At 33.9% G+C, this 18,071-nt stretch overlaps 2 long non-coding RNA genes across 2 annotated transcripts; one reads left to right on the forward strand and one right to left on the reverse strand.

Annotated features, from left to right (window-relative positions):
- Positions 1-1,629: 1,629 nt before the first annotated feature.
- On the reverse strand, positions 1,630-6,636 carry LOC129922027 (uncharacterized). Its single transcript, XR_008774006.1, has 5 exons — positions 6,585-6,636; positions 4,223-4,313; positions 3,337-3,400; positions 2,121-2,201; positions 1,630-1,998 (listed from the first exon to the last, which is right to left on the reverse strand). It is a non-coding gene; the product is annotated as an uncharacterized LOC129922027 (long non-coding RNA).
- A 1,680-nt stretch (positions 6,637-8,316) lies between these two features.
- Positions 8,317-13,830, forward strand: LOC129922021 (uncharacterized). Its single transcript, XR_008774000.1, has 3 exons — positions 8,317-8,592; positions 8,958-10,140; positions 13,000-13,830. It is a non-coding gene; the product is annotated as an uncharacterized LOC129922021 (long non-coding RNA).
- Positions 13,831-18,071: the final 4,241 nt, after the last annotated feature.

Genomic DNA, 18,071 nt, shown 5'->3' on the forward strand with positions numbered 1-18,071 from the left:
GGTTTTTTCATGGTCTAGATCTAAGACTTAAAACTGTATCTAGAATCTAGAGCTAGATCTAATAATTAATACAAGTCTAGATTATAAACATGCATCTAGATCGTGATAGTATTATAAATAGTCTGTAATTGGTCTAGATCTAGTATAGAGCTTGAGTCGATATAAATAGATTCTACATAATAGTATACTCTAAACATACATACTAGATCCACACACATAGCATGTGACATAGTACTCGACTCTCAAGCTCTAGCTAGATTGACTAGAATCTTTCAATCTAGATTAGATTTAGATTTAACTTTTTAGAAATGATTTCCACAGGGGATGGGAATGGGCAGGGTTTAAACCCAGAACCATCTGTAAGTCTGAACAGTCCATTGCGCAAAATGCATGACCAGGCAGACATCTTTATTTGAATTAATAACTAAGATACTTTATAAAAAAAACACTAGTTCTTGGCATCCATTGTTATTCAAACAGTTACATAGAACAGGTATTGATCTAGAAATAAAATGTTTTTTTTTAATAAACAAGTTAACTTTAAAGACTTTACGATCTATAAGGCAGATGATGTAAAGGTCACCTGTTTCTGTGGACTAGGTTAACGAGGATGTCTTGTCCAGCACAATGACCAACCACCTTACTTTTCCCCAACTAATGTCAAATACCATTTAAATCTGGTTGGACTTAGAGGTATCCCAAAATTCAAATTACCAGTCTTCAACGAGATTGGAACCTGGTACTCCAGGTTCCACTAAGGGTCTCTTGAATGAGTAGATCTACAATTTTCATACTAATAGATAAGATAATAATAATTAATATACAAACAATACTTCAATTCATTTCTTTTATTTCCACAAATAAATGAATGCATTATATGATTTGAATAAATATATCTATATATTAAATTATATAAATATTTCTCATTGGATAGCTTGGATATAATACAGGTATAAAAAAAAATGCACTGTCTCACATTTACATATATATATATAATTATATTATAATTATTATATAATTATATATATATAATTTAATTTAACTACTATAATTATGAATGTACAAAAAAAAATTTTTTAACACACATTATTTCAAATATTCTAGGTAAACCTGCCTATGTATTAGCTGATATGTTCAAAATTCATCCCACAACTGCATCTAAGATATTCATATACTGTTTTGGATGTTATGTATGTCAACATGTCCGATTTGATTTTCTGGCCCAATAAGGAGAGTCTCAGGCCCAAAGAAATTATTAGTACTTATGGCAGGAAGGTGACAGTAATAAATGACTGTTTTGAAATTTTCATTGAAAGACCTAGCAGCATTAAAGCACAGGCACAAACCTATTCTTCCTGTAAAAAAAATATTTGTAAAATGTTTTACATGTTTCGGATGTTCCTTCAGAGTTGAAGATAGTTTACTTCCTAGTCCAAACCTCCCGCAGGACGATGGGGGATGGGAGCGGGTAGAGTTTAACCCTCGACCGTCGATAAATCCGAACGACAGTCCAGCGCGCAAACCGCATGACCAGGCAGCTATCCTATAAGCACAACGTAGTAAAATATCTGATTGGAATAACAACTCAAGGTGTTGTCTCATTACTTTCAATAAATGAATTAAAAATATTTATACTAAGCTTTATAGTTTCTTTGGATTTAATAGCCTTTACATTTTTATTTTTAGAAGTGATGTTGTTCACAAGAGAATCAAATTTAACTTTTTGTTTTTGATGAGGTGAAGTCAATCTCAGAAACCTTAGTTGGCAAAACTTTTTTAAGCTCTGATGGATTTATCCAGTAAGATAACAAGCCTGTAACTAACTGTCTTACTCTCTCTTAGTCTGGTGTTGGCTTCCAGCATAAATAAAGTGGCTGCCACATGAGTGCAGGACTCTCCAAGTCCAACTGTACAAGAACAGTGGGCTGATAGAATAATACCATCTCGACTTATCCAGGGCTGCAGTACCTTTTCTGCTAACCACTGAGAGTGAAGAACCTAATGAAAAGAAAAAAAAATAATTAAAAATACCTGTTCATATCAAGACATTGGTCTCATATACATGCAAATACAATGAATATCAAGATATTTAGTATAATATAACAATATTTATTACTTACCTTTGCTAGTGGTTTAAAAGCCATAATATCTTGAACCCAACCATCTAGGAACTGGTTGTAAGCTGCTAAACTCTTGTAAGCCTGTAGACATTTTCAAAAATAAAAATAGCGATAATATTTTAGTAATAAATGTAGAGCTCTTGTATAATGAAAAGAAAAAAAAAAATAATAAAAAATACCTGTTCATATCAAGACATTGGTTGGACTTCGAAGCGTCCTAAAAATATAGAAATTAAAAACCCAAGTCTACACCAAAAATTCAATCGAGACTAGTCAAGTGCTTCAGCCGCAACAACCAAAAGGTTTGGGGCTAAGGTGTAATTAGCTTCAAATTTTAAGGAGCATTTGAAAGTTGTAAAAGAAACACAGAACTAGTATCAGATCTAGGACCATTAGATTTATCAAGTTACTAGACCCGATGAGCCTAGTCCTAGAATAAACTTTAAAAAGTCTTCAGGCCTAGACTTAGATCTAAACTGGATAGTAAAGTTTTCTTTGGTTTAGAAGTTAGATCTGATCTAGATAATACTAGTATCTAATAATAAGTAACTATTATCTGTAACCATAGTCCATATATATATTTATAAGTTATCTCTAATCTAATAAATTATAATACTAATATGTAATATATATATATATATATATATATATATATATATATATATATATATATATATATATATATATATATATATATTATATATATATATATATATATGAAAACCTTCCAGATACCCCTCCTCTCCGGTCCACCAATGAGATTGATTGGACCATAGCGCTCTGAGCATGCTATAAGCTAAATCTATTGGATAAAGATTAAGTCTCATATGCTTAAAATATGCTTAAAATATGCAGCAACAGAGATATGTAGATTTTAGATGTTATCTAGATCTATTCTATAGAGTCTAGATGAGATCTAGAATGACCTACTAAGTATTATGTAGGCTAGACTCTAGATCTAGTCACACTCTAATCTGAGACATCATCCAGATTTTGTATATAATATATAATAGATCTATATAGCCATAGATCTAGATCTAGAATACTAGACCTTGAAGGCTTGAGTAAAGAGTAGATCTCTATCACAATCTATATGAATGTTGTATATATGTCTAGATATGCTAACTTAAATAGCTAGAATATAGATCTAGAATCTAGTCTAGATTAGTAGATCTAGATCTAATCTAGGTCTAACAATAAAATTGATTCGGAATACCTTGAATTCATCCTTTGTGATTGTGTAGGCACTTTCAGTAGAACAAGATTATAAGTGAAGAGATCTGGATAACACAAGGAGGGCAGCAAATCATTTTCTTTATTATGATGGCTTGCTTTCAAAGTGTAAGGATCAATATTATTTATTTCTGTAATTTCCTGACTATATCTTTCTTTGCTCGACTTATCCATGGTAAGTGCCTAAAAGCGTGTGTTGACTGTGCATAGAAACCAGATTTTTACCAACAATATGTATGCCGTGCCATGATCACATGACTATGTCTACCAAGCTAAAGGTACCTGATGTGATGGGGAAGGTAAAGGCGGGTGGTTGTTGTGCTGACCTCATTAACCATGGGCCACAGAAACAGATGACCTTTACATCCTCAGCCCCATAGATTGTAAGGTCTGAAAGGGGAACATTACTTTGATTTACTTTAGTGGAAAAAAAAGTTTCTTCTTCCATTTTTTATTCATTAAACACTGTTTTCTTGTGTTCTTTTCACTCAAAGAACTATAGGACTACTTTTAGCCTAATCAATTTGATGGAGTCGTGGTGGCTGAGTGGTAAAGCTCTTGGCTTCCATGCTGGGGGTCCCAGCTATGAATCCTGGTGAAAACTGGGATTTCTAATTTCTGGATGTTTGGGCGCCTCTGAGTCCACCCAGCTCTAATGGGTACCTGACATTGGTTGGGGAAAAGTAAAGGTGATTGGTCGTTGTGCTGGCCACATCACATGACACCCTCGTAAATCATAGGCCACAGATACAGATGACCTTAACATCATCTGCCCTATAGACCACAAGGTCTGAAAGGAGAACTTTTACTTTTTTAATCTGTTTGATATAGTTATATTCAAACTCATTTATGCTTTCACTCATACTAACCTTTATAGATTTATGATTGCCCAATCCATGGTTCAACAAATTTAAAGATCTTACATGGCAGTATGATTAAAATGACAGTCTTTAAAGTCAACTAAAAAAAAAGTAAAATTGAAAAAGATATAAAATGGAAATATTAATTGGGAGCAAATCACAACATTTTGAAATAGAAATGTACCAGCTACATCATGCTAGATGCAATGGATACCAAGTCACAACATTTTGAAATAGAAATGTACCAGCTACATCATGTTAGATGCAGTGGATACCAAGTCACAACATTTTGAAATAGAAAAGTACCAGCTACATCATGCTAGATGCAGTGGATACCAAGTCACAACATTTTGAAATAGAAATGTACCAGCTACATCATGCTAGATGCAGTGGATACCAAGTCACAACATTTTGAAATAGAAATGTACCAGCTACAACACACTAGATGCAGTGGATACCAAATCACAAAATTTTAAAATAGAAATGTACCAGCTACAACACACTAGATGCAGTAGATACCAAATCACAACATTTTGAAATAGAAATGTACCAGCTACAACACACTAGATGCAATAGATACCAAATCACAACATTTTGAAATAGAAATGTACCAGCTACAACACACTAGATGCAGTAGATACCAAATCACAACATTTTGAAATAGAAATGTACCAGCTACAACACACTAGATGCAGTAGATACCAAATCACAACATTTTGAAATAGAAATGTACCAGCTACAACACACTAGATGCAGTAGATACCAAGTCACAACATTTTGAAATAGAAATGTACCAGCTACAACACACTAGATGCAGTAGATACCAAGTCACAACATTTTGAAATAGAAATGTACCAGCTACAACACACTAGATGCAGTGGATACCAAATCACAAAATTTTGAAATAGAAATGTACCAGCTACAACACACTAGATGCAGTAGATACCAAATCACAACATTTTGAAATAGAAATGTACCAGCTACAACACACTAGATGCAGTGGATACCAAATCACATCAGTGTAACTGGCAACTCAGATGTAGACTTCTTGGACAACCAGGGAAGGCTAACACCAATCACCTAGCAGGCTGTGAGTTTCCATAAGCAAATTACATTTTGAAAAAGAAATGTACCAGCTACATCACTCTAGAACACAGTGCTACATCATATGATTCAGCAGTCAATTCTACAGAAAATTGTCAAAGTAAAAAAGTAAAACAAAAACCTAACTCCAAACAATGAAAACAACAACCTTCAAAGCAATGGAAAGATCATTTTTTCCCTGGTTTCTCTGGACAAAATAAGAGAAATAATAATCCTTAATCAGTTTACTAAAATGAAAACCTAAGAGAGCTACCCACTCAAAACTTAAACCCACAAGTCTGGCACTCAAAACTAACTGAAAAGACCTCATTTCATACAAGAATCTCAAAGAAACACCACTTATAAAATATAATTTATGAATCAGGTAAACAGTGCAATGGCTCTCTCCTCTGGGACCTAAGCTCTCTTTCTGCTGTAAGAGACAGTATTGAAAACATAACCAAAAAATCTTATCACAATCAGAAAGATCTCAAGAAAATGGTGAATATTTTTCTACAAATCTAATAAACCAATAACTAGTGGGTCAATTATACAGATGAATCATCTTAAGAATCCACCAGTAACAGAGGAGCTGTCTTATTCAATAAATGGCTCAATTGAGAAAGATTAGAAAATGTAATTGCCACTGGTGATCTCTCATGCACACTTTCTAATGAATAAACATTTCTTTCTAATGTTTAAAAAAATCTGATGCCTCCTCTATCAAAAAGGTCAGGACAGCTCTTATAAATCTCAACAATAATAGCAAGAAAACTGTTCTCCAATGGATCCCAGCACACTTTCAAATAGAGGAGAAGAAAAATCTGACACTGCCTAAATGGAAGAATAACTAAGCAGTCTTAAATTCCATGGGAGGTGCAGTGGCTAAGTGGTAAAGCACTTGGCTACTGAACCAGGGTGCAGGGTTTGAATCCTGCTGAAGACTGGGGTTTTTAATTTTGGGATCTTTGGGCACCTCTTGAATCCACCCAGCTCTAGTGGGTACCTGACATTAGTTAGGGAAAAGTAGAGGTGGTTGGACACATGACACCCTCGTTAACCATAGGCCACAGAAACAGATGCCCTTTACATCATCTGCCCTATAGACCACAAGGTCTGAAAGGGGTACTTTACTTTTTCTTTTCTTAAATTCCACTATATCCAGAAGAGAATAGAAAAAGAAAAAAAAAGTAGTATAAATCAAAAATATAACAGTTGTCACTCAAAAATCAGGATTAAGGATGCATGTTACATTCTATCAGGACACAGTCAATGAATTATTTTTCACCTTTGAACAGGGCACAACATAATGAGGCAACACTTATTCTGGATGTTGAAACTAGTGAAAAGAACATGTGGCCTTGTTTTATCATGAGGCCCAAACAAAATACTGGCCCCCAACAGTCCTTTAGAATAAAGATTGTATGGAAAGCTGCCTGATCTGAATATAATGGAGTTCATCTTCGATAAATATATATATATATCTGAACCCTACAATTTATAATGAGAACACAGAGAAAAAAAAAACACAAACAGGATGTAATATTTAAGTTAAACTTTTGTCACACAGTCTCATATTTTTTTATATTGACTTTAATATTCACATTTATTCAAATAAAATAGCTGTATATTTTATACATTTATCCTTAAAATGTGGTGCAGTATTGGTCACTAGTTCAAATGTTTGATGTGTTTAAGGCTATATAAGGTTATAACTATTCCTTTGGCTCACATTGAATTAAAATCATACATTGTAATAATTTTTGTGTGTGTCTACATCCTCTTATTGTTTATTTGTGTTTTGAGGTGGCGATTTTATTGTTTACCATGGCGTTGTCTACTTTTCAAATTTTACTGACCAAGTTTTGTACAGTGACTGATCCATCTGCAGTTTCCGAACCAGTAACTGATATCTCAAAAAAATATTGCTTTATTGATGGTGTCTGGTCACATCAGGTAATCTTTTTCTTTTAATATGTAAAGAAAATTATATGTATTTATTTTTTTTTATATAGAAATGGATACTGTTTGTCTAAGGTGGATACTGTTTGTCTAGGGTGGATACTGCATGATCTTTGCAGAAGCTGTAGAACACCTTTCCACCATGGAATCCATACATTGAAATGAAAATGTTCAGATTTTATCCATGATCACCTGTCTGAAGATTAGGAACTAGATATAGGTCTTGAAGTATTACACTCAATGATCTGTTTAAATAAATAAAAAGAACTCTACTGTTTAACCACAAATCTTAATAAAATTTAGAAAGACCTTCACATAAGCCTTGTTAATTTTTATTACCTTTTCAATATGTTTAATTTGTTGATTTTTTCTTGAAAAATGTGTAGTTTTGGATACTGGATAGACAACACACATACCCACATTCTCATTATAAAATAATTAGTTTCTATTTTTGGACATTATGACAAATAATATAATCCATTAGCTTTGTGGAGGTATCAGAATGCTCTATAAAAAGATACTAGATTCAAGAAACACAAGGAAGGGAAAAGAGCAATCTATTGTACATAAGTAAGAAGTAATGGGATGCAGTATGCACAGTGGATATTAATAAAAAAAAAAAGTAAAGTTTACCTTTCAGACCTTGCGATCTATGGAGCTAATGATGTCAAGGTTATGTTTCTATGGCTAGTGGTTAATGAGCAGGTTGTCATGTGTCCAGCACAATGACTAACCACCTTAATTTTCCCCACCTAAAATCAGTTACCCATTAGAGTTGGGTTACTGAGGGGCACCCTAAAAATTCAAAATCCCAATCTTCATTGAGGCTGGAGGTTCAAACCCAGGACCCCATTGTTTTCCTATGAGGTACACAAATCATTTAGCCGACAAAAAAATCAAAATATTGATATAGAAGTGAAATGAAAAATGACTGAGCTTTTGGCCCATGACTTTGAAATGCTAATATCTATGTATACTTCTTTATGTTGGCAGAGGATTAACAGGATTTGTTCATTGAAAGACACTTGAAGGTGTAAGTTGTAAAAGTTTTTGAAAGACTTGCCAAAGCAAGGCATTCTTGACAGGAATAAACATTGGGAGCAGCTCTAGCTGACTCAGCTCAGAGGATGACATCACAGTTAATTGACATCTTTCTGTTAACAATGCATCTTATCTTCTAGGGGAATTATGCATTGAGTGAAGACATCTTGCTGTAGAAGAGAAGAACAATTCAGATAGTTCACATGATTTACAATATGGCTTTGATTGTCTTATGTTAATGGCTGGTAAAGAACTGAAACATGTAGGCTGGAGATCACTTGATAGAAATCAAGGTAGGACTGCACTTTTGCACAGAGTAAAGTTGAAGCATGTAGTTACCAAGTGTAAAATAATATTCAAATTGCTATTAGCTAAACTAGTGAAACCTGTAATTTAACATACATTAACATTCTTTTCTTATTTGAAGTCTACTGTTAAATTTCAATTATAACATTAACCCTATCAAGTAATTTACAGGTCATGTTTCTGTCTATCAAGCTATTTACTTCTCATATTTCTATGTATTCTGCCATAAATTTCTATGAATGAATTCAGCCTTGAGTGGTATATTTTTGTCTGTATTTGCAAATACATATTTGTGTTACTTTTTGTATTTCTGACTTGCAACTTCTGAATTGAATCTCCTTTCTTTACACAGAAATCTCTGATCTACATTGTATGAGAAAATCATGAAGTGGTTGTTGTCATTGATCCAGAAACTAAGTTGCAATCTGTCTTGATAAATATATCATACAGATTTAATGGTGGCCTACTCAACCCGAGGCGGCTTAAAGCAAAAACAAAAACAAACGCAGCAGTAATCAGAGACTTGCTATTTGCTGACGACTGTGCCCTAAAATGCCTGCTCTGAAAACGATCTGCAGAGCATCGTCAGTGACTTCTCAAGAGCATGCTCAGACTTTGGCCTTACCATCAATACGAACAAGACTGAAGTCTTATATCTACCTGCTCCTGGGAAAGCCTACATGGATCCAAGCATTACTATAAATGGACAGGATATAAACGCAGTGGACAAATTCACATATCTTGGCAGCACACTCTCCAGAAATGGAAAAATCGATAGTGAAATCGACCTGTGTATCACCAAGGCCAGTGCATCCTACGGCAGATTGTCTACAAATGTCTGGAACAGACGTGGTATCTCCACAAACACCAAGCTAGGGGTCTATAGAGCCGTCATCCTCCCTACATTGCTATATGCCTCAGAAACATGGACAGTGTACAGTAAACATGCAAAGAAACTAAACCACTTCCACATGACATGTCTGAGAAAAATACTAAATGTCAAATGGCAAGACAAAATACCATAGTGTGTCTGCAAAGCATCCACACAATCCTGATGCAGTCCCAGCTGCGATGGGCAGGTCACGTCTACAGAATAGAAGACCACCGCATCCCTAAACGACTCCTGTATGGCCAACTAAGCGAAGGAAAGCGCTCGCAAGGTGGTCAAAGAAAGCGCTTCAGGGACACCCTCAATGCTTCTCTGAAGGCGTTCAGCATAGACCCAGGCACCTGGGAGACAGAGGCACATGACAGAGCATCATGGCGTCGCGCTGTGAAAACTGGCGCACAGGAGGCTGAGGAAAAAAGAACAATGCTGGCAGAAGAAAAATGCCAGAAAAGAAAATCAAGGCCCACGACACTAGCTCCAGCTGGAATAACCTGCCCAGTGTGCGGCCGAACATTCCGGGCTCACATAGGTCTCACCAGCCACATGAGGAGGCATAAAACCCCAGTGCAAAGCCCTCAGCCCCCTGGATGACAAAGTGGTCATCATCGAACCACGATGGACGAACTATAAGTTGCAATCTGTCTTGGTAAGCAGTATTGAAGTTAGGGTGATAGCTTTTTTGGTCACAATAATTTAATTTGAAAATTAAAGAAATTTTTTTGCTTTAGTAGACAGATTTATAATCATTAAACATTGTTTTAAATGTCTAAAAGATTAATTAAAACTTGTAAAACTGTTGTGAAATTATTTTCACTGTTATCAGTATTTTTTATTCCTAGATTTATCACTGCTTTTAGTTTCCTATATAATCGTTGTGTTACTATTCAAATGTTGTGTAAACATGGGGGTAGTGTTGTAACCCTGCCTTGCACCAGTGCTTGAGGTGCACACTAGCGCACTAGTGAACGTAAACAGGAAGAGACTAGAATGGAGAGAAGAACAGGGCATCAGGGATTGTGAAGAGTCTGAATGTTTGGAAACTAAGAAGCCAGCTTTTGGTGCTGCCTGAAGGTTGTAGAAGGGACCTGGAACGAAGCGGGGAAGGCTGTCGTTGGTCCACATTCGGGTTGCTGTCTAAAGGACTGGTAAATTAGTAGAAAGACTCTGAGGAAGCTGAAGGATGCTATCTGTTTGTCCTAGTGAATAAACACCTGTCTTTATTTCCTGTTACACTGTGTTGAGTTGCATGCCTATTCATTGAGTGCCTAGCCGAGAGTTGCAACAATTGGTGTTATGACTCTACAATGCATGCTGTCATTAGGTGTGAGACTGCGCACCATGAGACACAGGACAGAGACATGAAATAAGAGAGGAAGTCAAGATGGCCGATGATTAGAGATGAAAACGACGCTTGTGATGTGATTAGTGTAATTCTAGATCTAGTTTCCTATTTGGTTATTAAACATTCTATTTTGTTATTTTATACTCCTTTCGTTGAGGTTATTTGGCTAAGTTATAGCAATTGTTCTGGGTGGAAAGACATGCTCCAATTTGATTCCCTTTTCTGTAATTCATCTAATTCTCTTTGTAAAATATCTGTGTCTTGTGTTGTTTTTATTGTTCTATATATTATGCAATCGTCTGCAAATAATCTGACTTTTGTTCCTGAACTAATGCAATTTGGTAAATCATTTATGTAAATTAAAAATAGTGGTGGACCCAAGACTGTTCCTTGAGGTACACCTGAGTTTACTGTTATCGGTGTTGATTTAGAGCCATTTATTATTACAGTTTGTTCTCTCCCTATCAGAAAATCTTTAATCCACTGATGCAGTGGACCATTAATGCCGAAATATTTTAATTGTTTAAGCAAACTATAGTGGTGAACTTTGTCAAAAGCCTTGGAAAAATCTAGTAAGATAGCATCTATTTGTTCACTATTATCTAAACCTTTTGAAAAATCATCAATTAGTCCTATTAGTTGTGTTTCACATGATCTATATTTCCTAAAGCCATGTTGGTATGGGGTGAGGACATTATGTTTGTCTAAGTGGTTTATGATGTTGCTACATATTATGTGTTCTAGGATTTTACATGTGATGCTGGTAAGTGATACTGATCTGTAGTTTCCTGGGTCATATTTTTCTCCTTTTTTAAATAGGGGGGTGACATTAGCTTCTTTCTAGTCCTTTGGTACTCTGCCCTGGTTAAACGATGCCTGAAAGAGTATTTTGAACACTGGGGCTAGTTCATTGCTTAGTTCTTTGAGTAATCTAGCTGGAATACCATCAGGTCCAGACGCTTTATTTGGTTTGGTGTTGGCTAATAGTTTTTTAATTCCATTTTCTTGTACTACTAAATCTTCTATGTTGTCTACTTGGTTCAAATTAAGTAATATATCTTTGTCTCCTGGGGCTGAGAATGCTGATGCAAAGTATTTGTTTAGGATGTTTGCTTTAGTTCATTATCATTATGTTATGTTCATCTTTTAATGGCGCTATGCCTGTTGTTTCCATTTTCTTAGACTTAATGTATGACCATAGGTTTTTGTTTGTTGTTATCTTTAGATATTACATTGTTTATGTATTCACTCTGCAGCTGTCTGCTTACTTTTTGGGTTAAGTGTTTAATTTTTATATACTTTTTGTAAACTCTTTCTGCCTTAGTTTCTTTAAATTTTCTATATAGGTTTTCCTTCTGTTTACAAAGCTTCTTTAGTCTATTATTAAACCAGCATTAATTTATTTTGTTTGATGTGTATTTAGTTGGTATATGATTTTCTATAATGCTTTTAAGATGGTTTTTAATGAAATTCCAGAGGTCATCGACTGGTTGGTTAATGTCTTTATCTAATAAGAATGTTTGTTGAAAGTTTAATGCAGCTTGGTGTAGTTGTGTTAGGTTACATTTATTCCAGAGTAAAATTTTTCTTTTGGGTTTTGTATTGGCTACTGCTTTTATCTGACTGTGTATTTTTATGATCTCATGGTCTGATAGACCAGGGATAATATCATAATCAACTACTAATCCAGGTCTGTGGTTAAGAAGATATCTATTGTGTTGTTTAATCTAGTTGGCTTTTTAATGATTTGATCTAAACTTAGGTTGTGTAAAGTTTCTATGAAAAGCTCATTTATGTCCTTAGGGTTTTGCTGTTTATCTATGGTTAGTGTTTTCCAATTTATATCAGGTAGGTTGAAATCACCCATAATCCAAAAAACTGCATTTTTATCTGTCTCTTTAAGTGTAGTAATCTGATTACATAGTTCCTGCATGTATTCTAAACTAGAATTTGGTGGTCTGTAAATGCTGCCTATTATTAGGGATGTTGAGGTGGTATTAATTTTACAAAATGTTGATTCTATATTTTTTGAGTTAGGTAAGGTAATTTCTTCTGCTATAAGAGTGTTTTTTATTGCTAAAAGAACTCCTCCATGATTATCAGCCCTATCTTTTCTAAAAATTTCATAATTACCATTGAAAATTTCTGCATTATAAATTTCAGTGAACGAATTGTGTGTCCCCTTACCTGTCAATTCTGTTTAGTGATGGTCAAGCTCAACTGATATTATTCTAAGCAGCTTTTATTCTGAGAATTATTCAACGACAGAAGCTGTGAGGGATATCTGAAATCCATTGCTTACTTGTCTAGCAGAAAGATTTCTATCCGTTTAGTGATAAAAGATTGAGATTAATTGTATACAACTTTTTGTAGTCACTAAATAACACACTTTTATGCTCAAGACAATACTGTTCATGAATGGTTTAGTTTTCTTAATGCTGAGAGTGTTCATGAAAGAAGGATCAAAGATCAATTTGGGTGTTTGTTTTTAAGACAACTTGCAATGTTTATTAATTTAAATTTACCAGGTACCTATTATTCATTTACTTTGGATTTTAAGATATTTGTCATTGAAATTTAAATAGGTATAAGTACAGTTAATTAACCACAGGATTCCATTAAAAAATTTAAATGCTAAAGAAATTTAAAAAGAAAACATTTCATTTTTGAGATTACATCATCTTTATGTGGAATGTTTTTTGAATAAATGGTACCTGTACAGGTGATTAGACCTATTAATAGATGATAACTGGATATATTTGTATTTCAAACCACTGGCATGTATTTTACTTGTTACTAATAACTTAATTTACTTTTTAATATATGCATTATCTTCTATTTTGAAGTAACATCTGTATTATATAAGATAAGATTATCAACTGTAGTTTTCTTTTAAGAGTTCTTTATGAAAATGTTACCACTGAACACTGCTATATTACTAGACTTTTTTCAACCATGTTTTGTAAATGAAATATTGTACAATGGCATATTTATTGTATTACATAATTTTTATAGCTATATATTAAAAACATCTCATATTTAATGTACTCTCTGCACTGAACAATTTTTTTTAAAGTGATAAAAATTTTGGTTTATTCATATCAAGTTTGTTTTGTTTGTATATATGTAGAATATGTATATCATAGTGAAAGCATTTATTTACTTGCATTTTAGTTTTTATAATCATTTATAGAATTCAGTGTAAATTCATTGTACATTGAACCTCGTTGGTAGTGACAATGTTATTAAGTTGACATGAAGTATTTATGTATAGTCCTGGGTGTTAACTACGTTGTTCATTAGATGACTGCCTGATAGTGTTTTATCCCATGGGAACCAATAGATCAGCATGTCAATATATCTGTTGTAAGATGTTTAGAGTATACAACTCTAGCAATAAATATTCTGATCAAGTTTATATTTTTGGAACAGAATATGCTAATGTGTTAAATACATTTTTTTTTATTTTAAGAATAACAACTGGTACTTTATTTTATCCCTTTGTATCTTTCTTTTTTTTTTTTTTAATGTCTAAGTAGTATAACTTCTAATTTAATTGTCTCCCTTTTAAAATCAACCATCTAAATTAGGGATGGCAAACTTTTTCTGTTGAGGGCCGCATTAAATTTTTTTTTTAGGAATAGGGGGCCACATATATATAATTTGTATTTACAACTTAGAAAAATATGCTATGCTATTGTTGATTATTAATTTACTTGTATATTGTATTAGACATTCAAATTGAGGAATTATAACAAGATTTAGCAATTTTTGAAACTAATTTAACTAATATTTAAAAAAATTTTGTTACTGTCACTGTCTTTTTACATCACATTCATTCTTCACAACAATCCAGTTATACTTAATGTGAAGTATTTAATTGTGCATAATGTTCCGGAACTCTGGAACTAGCTTTACTAGTTCTTATCTTTGTGACTGCTGTTAAATTACAGCCAGTCAGCATCCACTTGTTCTTCTGGTTGCATATGTTCAAACAAAAGAAAATATTCTTGTGCATCCAAAAATGTCAAAGTTTAGCATCAAGTCTTTTTAAGTGTGGAAATACAGCTTATGCACCCTTCAAACTGCTTCTCTTTTGGGTCATAATTTGCTAGGAAGTATTTCCTCGGGAGCTGAATCAGCTTCTGTACTAAATGGTGAAGTGAGGATATTCAAAAATGGTTTAAGTTCTTGACGTCTTAACATTTGTTTTCAAATTCCATAAGTCTTGTTCTTTTCTTTTTACTAGAAATAGTTTCACCTTTCAGCAAAGGAAAATGTGTCACAGTCTTAGTTGACATTGCATGATCTAAAGTTAACGTCATGTTAAGAGTTTAAAAGACACGTGGAATTCCTGATGTAGAAAACAGGAAGTAGAATGAATAAAGTTGACTTTGAGTTCAGTCTAGTCAAGTCAGTAAGGTTTTGCTCCCGGTCCAGGAAGGTTGGACGTTGCTTCCTGGACTGGTGTATATATATGTATATAGCATGAAAGTCGATGGACTAATGATTGTTGATTAATTATATTTGAGAGTTGATTTCATCATGTGCTTATTGAATATTAAAGTATTATTCGTATTGCAATGGATATCTATAGTTGGAGCTCCAGTGTCACTAGTAGCAATTGTTCTTATTGTTACCCGCTGAGATGCGGACGTGATTTGTAACTAACATATATTGGATATATCCTAATTGGATAGGATTGTTATTATTTCTTGACTTGTAGCACTAACAAGGAGTGCAGTGTACTATTATTATTATTATGGTAAAATAAACTTCATGTTGTCTGCTGAAACGGACTTGAGTCAGTGTAGTATGTTTAACATTTACAAAATGATAAAACCTGTTTTCACTTGCTTGACTGGAGAAATGGAAAAGCTTGAAAAGATGCTCATAAATTTCATGATGTGCAAGTAGCCCATTGCAACTCTTCATTAGAAACATTAGTAAGAAAGCCACTGTCAGTGTCATTAAGGAAAAAAAAATTTTCCTTGAGACCCCATATTCTTTTCAATACCTTGCCCATGTGGTACTTCTTGAAACTGTCTGTGGCGCTGATAAGTTTGATCACTGAGATGATTAGGTCAATAATATGTCTGATATTCACTGTTTTTCTCAGTCAAAGCATGGGCTCCATCAGTTGTTACACTTGACATCTTGTTCCAAGCCAACCCAACACTTTCAACACAGTTCTACATAAATACTGGTCTGAGTGTGTGTCCTGTTTCGAAATATTACCAATAAGCATAATCTTCGTTTGCTTAAAACTTTAGAGAATGTTTATTTAGCTTCTTCATCATAATTGATTGATTTGATTTTAGGCACATCGGCACAATTTAAGCCATTTAAGTATCATAATTGATAAGATATTTAAAATTATTTATTTTTAATATATTTGCATTTTTATATGTTTAATCTGTGGGCTCACCTGAATTCTGTAGGTTTCCGCGGGCCGCAAAAAACACTTTGGCAGGCCGCATGTGGCCCGTGGTCTGTAATTTGCCCACCCCTGATCTAAATGAATTAAATTATTTCTACTACTAAAAGTAATATCAGGACTACCAATGTACAACTAAATATTTATTTGTGCAGCACTTTCAGTTTTATTGTGATATCGTATACATTGATTTGATTGACTCATTTTGATGTATATGTATACCTTGCAATCAAAGTGGCATTCATTTTTTTTTAAATTGTAACTGGTCTGTGCTAAATTACTGAATTCATATTAAGAGATAACTATTAATGTATTTGAAAGTTAATGGTAAAGGGAAAATAGGTCAGGGCAAAATGTTAAAATATTCAAGTTAAAATAAATTTCCCTTTTCAGACTTTGCGATCTGTAAGACAGATGATACAAAAAATCATCTGTTTCTGTGTCTTATGGTCAATGAGGGTATCAGGTGGCCAGCACAATGACCAACCGCCTTTACTTTTCTCCATTAAATGTCAGGAACCCATTTAAGCTGGGTGGACTAAAAGGTGCCTAATTGTTTTTCTTTATATTAGGACTATTATAAAAAAAATGGTCTTCAAACCCTAGACCTATGTTTGGCAGCCAAGCACTTTACCGCTTAGCCACCACACCTCCAAGTGAATTCTATAGAAACTTTTAACTGTTTGCTCATCTTTCATTCTACAACTAAAGCAAGGTAATTATATATTGTTAGGGACAATGCTGTCTGGAATGAGAGAATATGTTAGCCTGGCGGGGCCTAAGGTCATGTCTAGCCTGGGTTAACAAGAAGTTACAGTTGCCAGACTGTAACACTACTGGGTGGGTTGTATCTGTGCACCTCTGTGACCAAGGGGTTTGAGTCATCTAAGCAACCAGACAACTAAACTAAACTAAACTAGCGAACTAAAAGAAATCTAGAAACATAAAGAAGAAATTCAAAAATGAGACTTTAATTTCAATGACTAAGGCAGCAGTTACAATCTAGTACATAAACATTAGAAGTGGCCATCATGACAGCAATGGGCAGGGCTTGGCCATAGTTTTAAAACAAACTTTAGAAAAAAACAAACTGCTAGTTATTTTGACAGTTGTTCAAATATAAAACAGATTTACACATAGTAAAATTTTAAAAAATAAAAGAAAAATTCTGAAACTTACAGGCAGTCCCGGGTACAGAATAATTAAAACTGACACAGAGACCACTGGTCAACAGTACAGGAAACAGCATAGGCTCTATTTTAAGTACTCCACCCTAACCCATATAATAGGCAGAAATACAAGTATACAGCTTAGCACTAGCCTACAGAAGTAAAATTTAAAATACATAAAAGTAGCTTTGGGAGTGCCAGTTCACAATTATAAAAATTTACCTGTTAATAAAGTCTAGGTCTAATGTTTGTTTTGTTGGTTTTACATGTGTTCCATCAGAAAGAGAGATAACATCTTAGCCGTAACCTCCAACAGGACACTGAGTGTTAACACCAGAGACTATGGAGATGACAAAGTGGATACCCCATGATCACCAATAGATAATACAAAGTGAATTAGTATTTGAAAATTTTAAACACACTAAGGGGATAAACTCATTGCTTTAGTGAAGACTGACAATACCAAGTAGTAAATATTATTATACTCTTTATTTATAGCAAAATATGTAGGTCCTAGCTGGGGAATACTGCATACTTCTCACTAATCTTCGGACTTGAAGATAAGCCTTATTATTATTATTTATGAAAAATTTCTCCTCTAAGAAATCAGACAAAAACTCAAAACTGTA

Source organism: Biomphalaria glabrata, chromosome 12 (genome assembly GCF_947242115.1).
Source record: "Biomphalaria glabrata chromosome 12, xgBioGlab47.1, whole genome shotgun sequence".
Taxonomy (NCBI): domain Eukaryota; kingdom Metazoa; phylum Mollusca; class Gastropoda; family Planorbidae; genus Biomphalaria; species Biomphalaria glabrata.